Raw genomic sequence first — 10,610 nt, 5'->3', positions numbered from 1 at the left:
TTCATAGCCCATAATGCACATGAAAACAGATAAATCACAAGTATCATGTCGGTTATTCGATAAGGCCAAATTGCCCGATTAAATTTAATGGCACAAGATACCATGAGTCAAACAGGGCATTTCCAGACACATACCCCTGAGAGCATTTTTAATGTCATTAAATTCATACCCATTTACATCGACCTCGGTTATCACTCGCCACATGGCCGAGATCCATTAGTCTAAGGGTAAGGCGCGGCTGCCCCGAACACCGCCGAAAGTTCATACAACTTGTTTAAATGGGCAGAGCGATACGAGTCAAAACTATGGCAGGTTAAACTTGATTACACTCCTTAAACATGAGCGAGTACATTCACGTAAATACAGAACTTGCGAAGACAAGGCACATGACAAAAGCTATAAAAATACTGATCTGAAACCATCATGAAACAAGCAAGATTAAAGTTCGCCCGCGCAAGGGCATAAATAATTTCACGAAAATAAATATAACATCTCTACATTAGCCAAGTTAATTAGTACAAGTTAATTTAATTCTCTCTATTACACATTAAACACTATACACAACTCTATACACATTAAACCTAACCAAGAAGCACGATAAATACGACACCTCGCTTCTCGTTCGGTCGTGAATCACTAACCTGGCAAGAAACCCAGCTACAAAGAAAAATAATAATAGGTCAAAATGGGCGATCAAAAACGGAGGGAACAAGGCACTGGAAAAGCAGACACTGGCATGGTTGGCGGAAACAAGATTAAAATCATTAACCATTAAAATCGTAGAATGCCAAAATGAATTTTGAGGGGAAAGGCCGAGAGGGAATTTCATTACAAAGGCCAGCAAGAAACGCTACGATACAGATGTGTCCAACTGACACACCTCCTACACTCCATCGCAATCAGTTGATATCAGTTGCCAACCCTACCTTTGTCCTTCCTCCGAGCAAACACTCACGACCAAACCAGACAGAGAAGTGCCGTCAACCCCGCCGGACAGCTACAGCCCTCTTCTGGAGGGGTGGCAAGAAGGGGAAAGAGGGGAGGAGCAAGGAGGGGTGGAACAAAGGGGGGGGGAAAGGAGGGGAGGGCCGTCCAGCACGAACAGCGTTAGCTGTCCGTTGCAAACAGAATTTTACAGAGATGGAGAGGAGAGCAGTAAGCATATGCCACAGTGGTACGGAGAAATAAAATGGAACTAGGTCGAGGGCAATGCTTTTAGCTGTTCGCGATGTGGTAAGAAGTTTCCACCTATGAAGTGTCCAGCATATGGAAAGGTGTGCAAGGTATGTAACAGACTAGGGCATTTTGGAATAGTGTGCAGATCAAACGTCAATTCCGTACATCAAGTGAATCAGCAAAGCAGGACAGTTGGGGTAAACAAAATGAGAGATCAGGACAGGGAATTTGACAGACAACAGAAATGGGATGTGAGTGAAGTACATGAGCAATTATTGTTATTAGGTCAAGTTACATGTGTACAGAGTGAAAGTGCGAACAGTAAGGAGGAATAGGTGGAAAAAGTGTTAATTAGGAATAGGTATATCAAATTTAAATTAGACACTGGAGCACAGGTAAACATAATCCCAACTGAGGAGGCAAAGCACCTAAAAATAAAAATGGTGCCCCAACAGTAAAATTGATGAATTATAGTGGTATACCTATACCTGTAGTAGGAAAGTGTTTCTGTTATTGTAGTTTTAAAGGAGGTAAGGAATGTGTGATGGAGTTTCAAGTTGTAGAAGGTAACAAGAACGCTCCACCATTGATCGGCCTACCCACCATAAAACAAAATGACCTGGGGAGGAGAGTACTAATGGTAGGTACAGTTGAAAACAATGGGGCACAGAAAGGTTCTAAACAGGGCTCCATGGATGTAGGTATGGGTAGCTCAGGGTTTATAGATTGTTTAGATAGCAATGCATTGCCTGGCAGCATTAGTGAAGTGTTACAGGAGTATAAGGAATTGTTCGAAGGAATTGGGGTATTTAACTATACATACAAAATAAAGGTAAGGGTTGGAGCAGAACCACGTGTTGCAAAACCTAGAAAAATACCATTTCACTTGCTAGATGCACTGAAACAGGAACTAGATAAAATGGAGCAGTTAGGAATAGTCAAACCAGTGACCAAACCGACACAATGGGTTAACTCCCTCGTGGTGGTCAGGAAACCGGATAATAGTTTCAGAATTTGTATAGATCCATTTAAATTAAATAAGGAAATAGAAAGAGATTACTTTCAATTGACCACATTTGAAGAGTTAGTCTCACGGATGCCGGAAGCGAAGGTGTTCACAACATTGGATGGTTTCAAGGGTTTCTGGCATATCAAATTAGATGAGGAAAGTCAAGATGCAATAGCATTTTATACACCATTTGGGAGATACCAATTCACTAGGCTTCCATATGGGTTAAGATAGGCCCCGGAAGTATTTCATAAATGATTTACAACCATTTTCGCAGGCATATCAGGTGAGGAAATTTACAAAGATGATTTTATTATATGGGGGAAATATCAAGCGGAACATGATTTGAGGTTACAACAGGAACTACAAAGAGCTTAAGAAAATGGAGTAAAATTCAACAAGTCAAAATGCAGGATCAGTTCTTCAGTGGTAACTTATGTTGGGCAAAAAATCAGTTCCAATGGCATTAGCCCTGATGAGGCAAAAGTCGAAGCAATAAGGAACATGCCCACACCAAAAAATAAGAAAGAATTAGGCACTTTTTTTGGGAATGATCACATATGTATCAAAGTTCATCCCTCAGGTAAATACAATAAGTCACCCCCTGCATGCATGCAGCGTGGCAGTAGAATTATCAACATGAGCAGGCCTTTAGGGAACTTAAGCAAGTGCTAACAAAAACCCAGTACTACAGTATTATGACAGAAATAAGCCGATAGTTTTATCAGTCGATGCGTCTAGTCATAGCCTAAGAGCAGTTATCCTTCAAAAGCAGTTGCCAGTAGTATATGCAAACAAAACACTTAACAAAAGTGAAGAAAATTATGCACAGATTGAAGAAGAGTGTTTTGCAATACTCTATGGTTGTGAGCGCTTTCACCAATATCAGTATGGAACTAAGTTTGTAGTAAGTCAGATCACTTACCTCCAGTGTTGTTAAGTAACGAATTACAAGTAATCGGATTACTTGTAACGATTACTTTTCAAGTAATTTATACTTGTAACGAATTACATTTAAAAAATGTAATTCGTACTTGTAATCGGAATACATAACATTAATTGTAATCGATACATTAAGGTAATCGATACTTTATATTTACTTGCCGTTACTTTTATTCTCGGAATGTATAATGAATGCAATTAAGAACAAGAACAACATACATTTTTGTATTAGTAAAGTTTATAATTTTACGATTGTAGTGCTACGATCGTATGCACAACATCTATGATCAAAAATGACAAAGCACAGAAGTGGCTTGTCAGGTTCTATATATCTTTGCCTTCTTGTCTTCACTTTGTTAACTTGTGTTGTGTCTACTACTCGCAAACGCATCGCAATCATGGATGGTATAGGTAACCGAAGTGATACTGCGACAAATTCAAATGCTGAAGAAGTCGTTAATAATGAGCGTCTTTTTAGTGTTGGTAAAGATGTTTTTGCCATCTAGAGAGGGAATCTATCTGATGAGAACTTTAAAATGCAATTGTTTTGTAAGGTCAATTCCAAAATTTAAAGAGTGTTACTTTTATTACAGGTAGCTACTTGTATGAAGTCTTTTGATGTTATTCAAGCAAGTTTGTCCTCAAATTTTATTCATTTAACTAAAGATAATAAATTTAATCATTAGATAAAATCATTTTTTTAACAAAACATATATGTATGTATGTTTATTAATGTAACAGTGTGTAAAAAAATGAATCGTAAGTCAGTTTTAAAATGGTAGCAGAAAGTAATTGTAATTGTAATTTTACTGATTACTTCTATGTTAAGTAATTTTTACTTGTAATTAGTTACATTGTCACCACAGTAATTGTAATTGAGCCCAATTACTTTTTCCGAGTACTTTTAACAACACTGCTTACCTCTCATTTCTATTTTTAAAAAACCCTTAAATGAGTGTCCGTTGCGATTGCAAAGAATGCGCTTGAGGTTACAACCATACGAGTTTACCCTGGAGCATGTCCCGGGTAAAGATCTCATCTTCGCAGATGCTTTGTCGAGGCTAGGGGAAAATAAAATTACAGAATAGTGATGTTTGCCAAGAAATTGAAGCACACGTAGGGCTAGCAATAGCTAAGCTGCCAGTCACACAATGTAGACTAAAGCAGTTTAAAGTAGAGACTGGTAAGGATCCAGAATTGCAGGCAGTAATACATATTGTTAAAAAGGGGTGGCCAAAGGACAAGAAAGAGTGTGCGGATGTCACAAAACCTTACTTCATGGTGAAGGATGAGTTAAACATAGTTGATGACTTGTTATTTAAGGGAGAGCAAATTGTAGTTCCTAAGGCCCTATGGAAGGAGATGCTGAATCGGGTGCATTAATATCATTTAGGTACTTATATCTAAGTGTAAACATCGCGCCAGACAACATTTGTACTGACATAATATGGGTCAAGAAGTAGAGAATGTAGTGAATAATTGTGTAATTTGTTTGAGGAGTCCGAAGAAAAATGTCAAGCAACCAATGTACATGAGAGAGGTACCAGGTGGTCCATGGCTGGCTGTAGGCACGGATATTTTCGCTCTCTTCCAAAAGAATTATGTGTTGGTGGTGGATTACTTTACTAAGATTTTGGAAATAGAAGATCTCAGAGATATGTCTAGCGAGGGTACCATAGATAAATTAAAATCAGTTTTTTTCCGGTATGGGATACCGAATGTTGTGTATAGTGATAATGGCCCACAGTATGCCAATGCGAAATTCAAACAATTTGCAGAGGAATGGCAGTTTAACCATGTCACCTCCAGTCCACAATATGCACAATAAAACGGGCTAGCAGAAAGACACATACAGACAGTTAAGCGGATGTTAAAGAAAGTCGGGGTAGAGAAAAAGAATGTCAAGTTAGCAATTCTGGAACTAAACAACACTCCGCTAGAGGGAAACTGGAAAACGCCAGCAGAAATGATGTTTGGTCGTCAACCAAACACCATGCTGACAGTGGGTAGAGATAATCTGGAAGTACATCAGGCAAACAAGGCAAAGCTCATTAGCAGACAAAACAAACAGGAGTATTACAATAGGGGATAAAGAAGGCTCAAGCCTTTCAAGCCAGGCGATAATGTATTCTATAGCAGACAAGGAGATAAGGAAAGGACCTTGGGGCAGGTACTGGGGTACTTCTCCAAAAGACCACGATGTTATGTGATTATGACCCCTGAGGGCAAGCAGGTTGAAAGAAATAGAGTTCACATATATAAAGGAACTAACAATTTTGAGTTCAGAGTTAAGAACAGGATCGACGAGGAGGAAGGAGGTGAGACAAAACAGCCAGGCGAGGGGAAGAAGGGAAAGTATAGACCAGGACTTTAAAGGATGGGATCATGCGAGTAGGAAGATTAAGTAAACAATATGGTGGGATAAACATAACAATTAGATGCTACACCATGATGACAGTCAGTTAGCCACGGCTCAACCTGCCACCACTCTCACAACACAAAGTGGACGTCATGTACATAGACCTAAGTATTTGGAAGAGTACTGTTAAGAAAGGGAGATGTAATAGTAGAGAAATACATGGATCGCCAGGAGGAAGATGTGTGGCTAAGGTTGGCAAGAAAGGACAGTGAAATAGATGGAAGCGAACAAGGAAGTGTATTTTATATCATTGTATCTAATATCCAGTGTAATCTAAATAAAGAAGTAGTGAACAAATAATATGAGCTCTCTTTTTAATTACTATAAATTGGAAGTACAATTGTAAACATAACAATCACGACTAGCCCCCGAAACTTGCACTACTACATGGTGAGGACCACAGAGGTGGCCACACACCAGCAAGTCTAGTGACTCATTCCGTACCACAATCGCTGCCATAGGGTGATCCCCAAAGGACACTTTATGTCCAGATAGTCCGGGGAGACTGCCAGCAACAGATTAAGGTTCCTGCATCAAAGCTATGTCGATCTCATTTTCACAGCACATGGTTTCCAGCTCAGCCGAAACCACCGAAGATCTCTGCATGTTTAACTGCACACACTTAACTATAATCGATGCATGAAGCCTCCATGGCAGTTATATTCGCCAATGTGGGGCAGGTTCGTGCAGTAACCTCATGGTCCAGATCCTCGAGGTTATCCCTCTTACAGCTGATACAGCAGACCTTGGTTGTGGGATCACACTGCTTGTTTGTGTGACTTTATTTACCACAACATCCACAGGTTAACACCTGCTTACAGCTCCCAGACTGGTGACCATATCGTTGGCATTTATAGCACCTCAGCGGGGACAGGTGATCAATCACTCTGCAAGAGGTGAAGCCCAAATAAATATGCCCAGTACCAACCAGCTGATGCCTTGCCCTGCCATTACATTGGATGACCAGATGTACTTCATCTCGTTTCCTGTCACCGATCACACGCCTGATCTTAAAATCTGTTTTAAACTCCTCGAGATTCATACGATCAGGACTGAAGTTCTTCTCATATACCTGGTTTGCCAGTTGTTCATTAGCCAGGTTGCGGAGCATAGCGTACACCAGGACCGAAGGAAGCAACTTCCTCGGCTCGTGAACGCGAACCTCCGCAGACTCCCTTAGAGTGGCGCATATTTGGACCAGCGTAGTGTCGTCCCCTGCCTCCACCAAGACTCCCCCCTTAGCAATTGGCCTTATTGCTCTTATTTTGGCATCTTTGGCACTCTTACTGAGGCCCTCAACCAAGGTGGCTTTGGTTGTCTCGCTAGGAGCCAAGATGTCGACAGGGTAGACTGCCACTGCCTTCTTCGCTGGCCTGATCGGGACAGATCCGGTCAGCATCTTGAATACCTGGACTGGTCTGGTAGGCTTCATGGTCCCAGTCTGAATTGCATCCGCAAATGTAGGTCGCTGCTCAACTGGCTTGCTAGCCTGAACCTCGCTTCTGCCCTCGAGACAACCAGACAGGAAGAGGTTGGTGTGGACCATCTGATGAATGATCATTTGCATCGTCTGAATTCTCTGGTTGATCTCCAGTGCCGCTTCTGGGTCAACCAGGTCCTTATCGTTAGTGATGCTTAAAAGTTCACTCATCAGGGTGTTGGTGGTCATACCCAGCTGACTGATGCTTAACCGACCTTCTATTACTGTAGCCTGTACTTGTGGATCATCGGATGGCTTACCAGCCGTCACTAGGTTCCGAGATGGCCTTGGATCATCAGAAGAAAGCCCTCCATCATGGGACTTACCCTTTAGAGGTTTGTCCTTAGGCCCAGGCTTCCCCTTACCCCCCTTTCCAACACCAATCTTCCTGGTGTCCACTCCAGATTCTTCAGGGCTGTCTGAGGCGCCCCCCCCCCCCCTCGGTGGCTCGTCTTCGAGCTGGATCAGGTCATCGTTAGTATTGACCTTTAAAGGATGACCCTTAACCACTTTCAATGCATCTTTTCGGGTGGTGGCCTCCTCAGACCTTCCAGTGCCACATACATTACCTCCTGAAGAGGTACTATGGACTGCTTTGACTCCAGGCTCTCCACTGTCGCCAGAGGTCAGGCCCATTTCCCTAGCTAGATCCAACATTTGGGATTCTGGCTGCGTGGATCTCAACCACACAGCAGTACAGGCCTCCTCAGTCACACTCTTTGCAGTGACTCGGGTTCCAACTGTTGGAATTATGGCAGTGCTAGTCACTGACTGATTACCTGCCTTCATTGCCCACCCTATACCGCATGGAGGTGGTGTGGCGCCTGTACGCTCCGTTACAACTATTAATTCAATTCTATTCACTTGTTCACTTATTCAATCGCACTCTCACTACTGCTCAAATCGGAGATTCGTAGACAGCAGATAAAGCAGTTGGGTTTAATAGGAATACCAATGACAGAGCGAGGGCAAATAGGAGATACCCCGAGAAAAGCCCGACAGAGGGATGGGGAAGAGCAGTACCAACCCTGCAGGCTGACAATAGCCTTCCAAACCATCGCCTATGATGTAATGGGGCAGTTCCTGCAGTAACCCAGGGGCAAACACTGCCTGTTAGTCGTGACAGATATGTTTACATGTTAGAAAGAAGCATCCCTGTGTAGCAATATGCAGGCAGACACAATTATGGACATCCTGACCCGCGAATTCCTGTATCGGTAGGGCTATCTCCAGTTTAGAACAAGGAGGCCTACACCCAGGTCACTCCTATTACCACCCGACATCCTCCCCAGTACAGTCAGGAGAGTGTGTGTTCGTATGAGTCGGACGCACCACACAACTACTACGTAGGACTGGCACATGCTGGGAAGGGCCTTACACTGTCCAAAAGGAATTAGGCAGGACCAACTACCTGGAACACATTGGGGGCCAGAAGGTAAAGAAAAGTCATCAGGACAACCTGTGGCTAGCCGTGCCGCCAGGTGACCAACTGACAGAAATACATGATTCCCGCAGGGGGAATTACACCGGAGGCCGAGCAACAGCCCTACACAACACCACAGTCAGACAAGAGGACCAACAGCAACCTGGACCACTGCCCCAGATGGGCAGGGGATACCGCAGGACCCGCGAGTACCCTTTGTTGCCAACGGGTATGCCAGAACGACCCAGCCTGCCTTAACATAACCGAAGTGTCGGCCGAGAAAGACGGAAGTGATAATGACCAGCCAAGCGAGGCAGGTCTAATGTGACGGAGCCCAAGGACCCACAACAGCTGCCAACTACACCACAGATGTGCGGGGCATAGGGGCACTCGGCATCCCTCGCAGATGCCACATTCAAAGTCTGGGTAGACGAGCTGGAAGGGGAAGCAACTGGAAGACAACGATGCACCCGCTGGTGCCCACATCAGCTACTGGATTACGATATAAGCGACCATTGCAATGACACGCCTAGGGGCACAACACTGATAGAACTGCACCAGGTGTCCCAGAATGCAAGAAGAGGCCCTACAAGCTGTGACCACACCAGGTTCCATGAACCAAACAGGACCAGAACCAATGAACATCCCACCCATTTCAAAGATCTCAATGACCTGTGGATGAGCAACCCACCCCCTTAGTACCGCCAGTGGTAGTGCCCACGTTGGAACTGCCAGAACCTCGGTTACATCACAGGGAGCACCCCTTGGGCCCTGTTCGATAATTACACCCTTGGACATGCAACGACGAACAACCTGAGCCCTACCAGCTGCATCCCACAAAGGCACCCCCTGTCCAGACCTGTTGAAATCACTGAGTTTGCATATATGCTGCAAAGGGTGACAAAATCGTGGGGTAAGATGAGACTTGTTCTGCGGTGGAGGGGGTAACAATGTACCCATCATGAGGCTGAAACCCGGTCCCTAACCCTCTACCAGTAATCGCCCCTGCATGAGGAACGCACACACCCGCCAATCTCCAATACAGATAAGCAACCCTCCCTACAGTAAACAATTTGAACCCTTGTGTGCAATTAAATAATAAACTTAAGTAATTATAAGGATTCAAATCATAATAATAAATGAGCAAAATTTTTAAAGGCAGATATGCCACATATAAAGTTATTTTTGGCCTATTCTATTTACCTTGTGCATTTTTGATGCAAGGAGATGCAGTCTCACTCTCTCGCACCACCCCGTAATAGCAGTCTTCATTGGCCCGTGGCCTGGGTTGACTCATTGTTCCATGGGAGTCTACAACTTTTTTTCAACTCAGTACATATTTTCATTCTGGAAACTATATTTCATTGCTCCAAAACTATTTTTTAACTCGCTATGAGTCCCCGGGTCAATTCTGCAGAGCAAGGCTTATTCTGGCCATTTTTAACATTACCTCGCTGCATGACTAATCTGCTGCGGGGTTAAACACAATTTGGGACTGGCCAACTCCAGCTATTAGAACTTGAATTAATCAACCATGCATACATGTGATAATAATTGTCTGAAAAATGTGCAGTATTAATGCTATGTAACACTGTACTATAAATAATTTATGTGTACACTTGAATAATTGAAAACATGAACATCAATATCCTAGCCATTTCAAGTTAACCCCCATAATCAGCTAGTAAGTATGTTATTCATTGTGAGCAGGACCAAATTAAATGCACTTCTGATTCACAGTACATTACACTGACATCGTCCGGGCCTACAGCCCCTGTAAGTCCGATATGCCACCACCCAAACACCATCCACCCTCCATTCAAACCTCCCGCCTACCCGTGCGTACGTGTGCGTGCGTGTGTGCTCGCCCAGCAAGAGGGCGCTGTCGAGCCAGTGTGCCGTACCCCTAAAAACATATATATGTAATTGTGTTGTTTGTTTTTATATTCCCTAAGTGCAACGTGACGGCAGATCGGCCGGGAGGGTTTTATGTACTTTTATTTTTTAACTTATATATTAAAATATCATAGCGTTTCCGGACATTCCCGAGGAAACCCGAAGCCAGACAGTAATTACGTTTCAATCTTAATAATTATTATTTGTACAATCTTTTCTTTTCATTAAAAAATTGTTACATAATTTTCAATGCATTCTTGTCATG

Source organism: Bacillus rossius, chromosome 2 (genome assembly GCF_032445375.1).
Source record: "Bacillus rossius redtenbacheri isolate Brsri chromosome 2, Brsri_v3, whole genome shotgun sequence".
NCBI classification, from domain to species: Eukaryota; Metazoa; Arthropoda; class Insecta; order Phasmatodea; family Bacillidae; genus Bacillus; species Bacillus rossius.
This window is presented reverse-complemented; position numbering follows the sequence as displayed.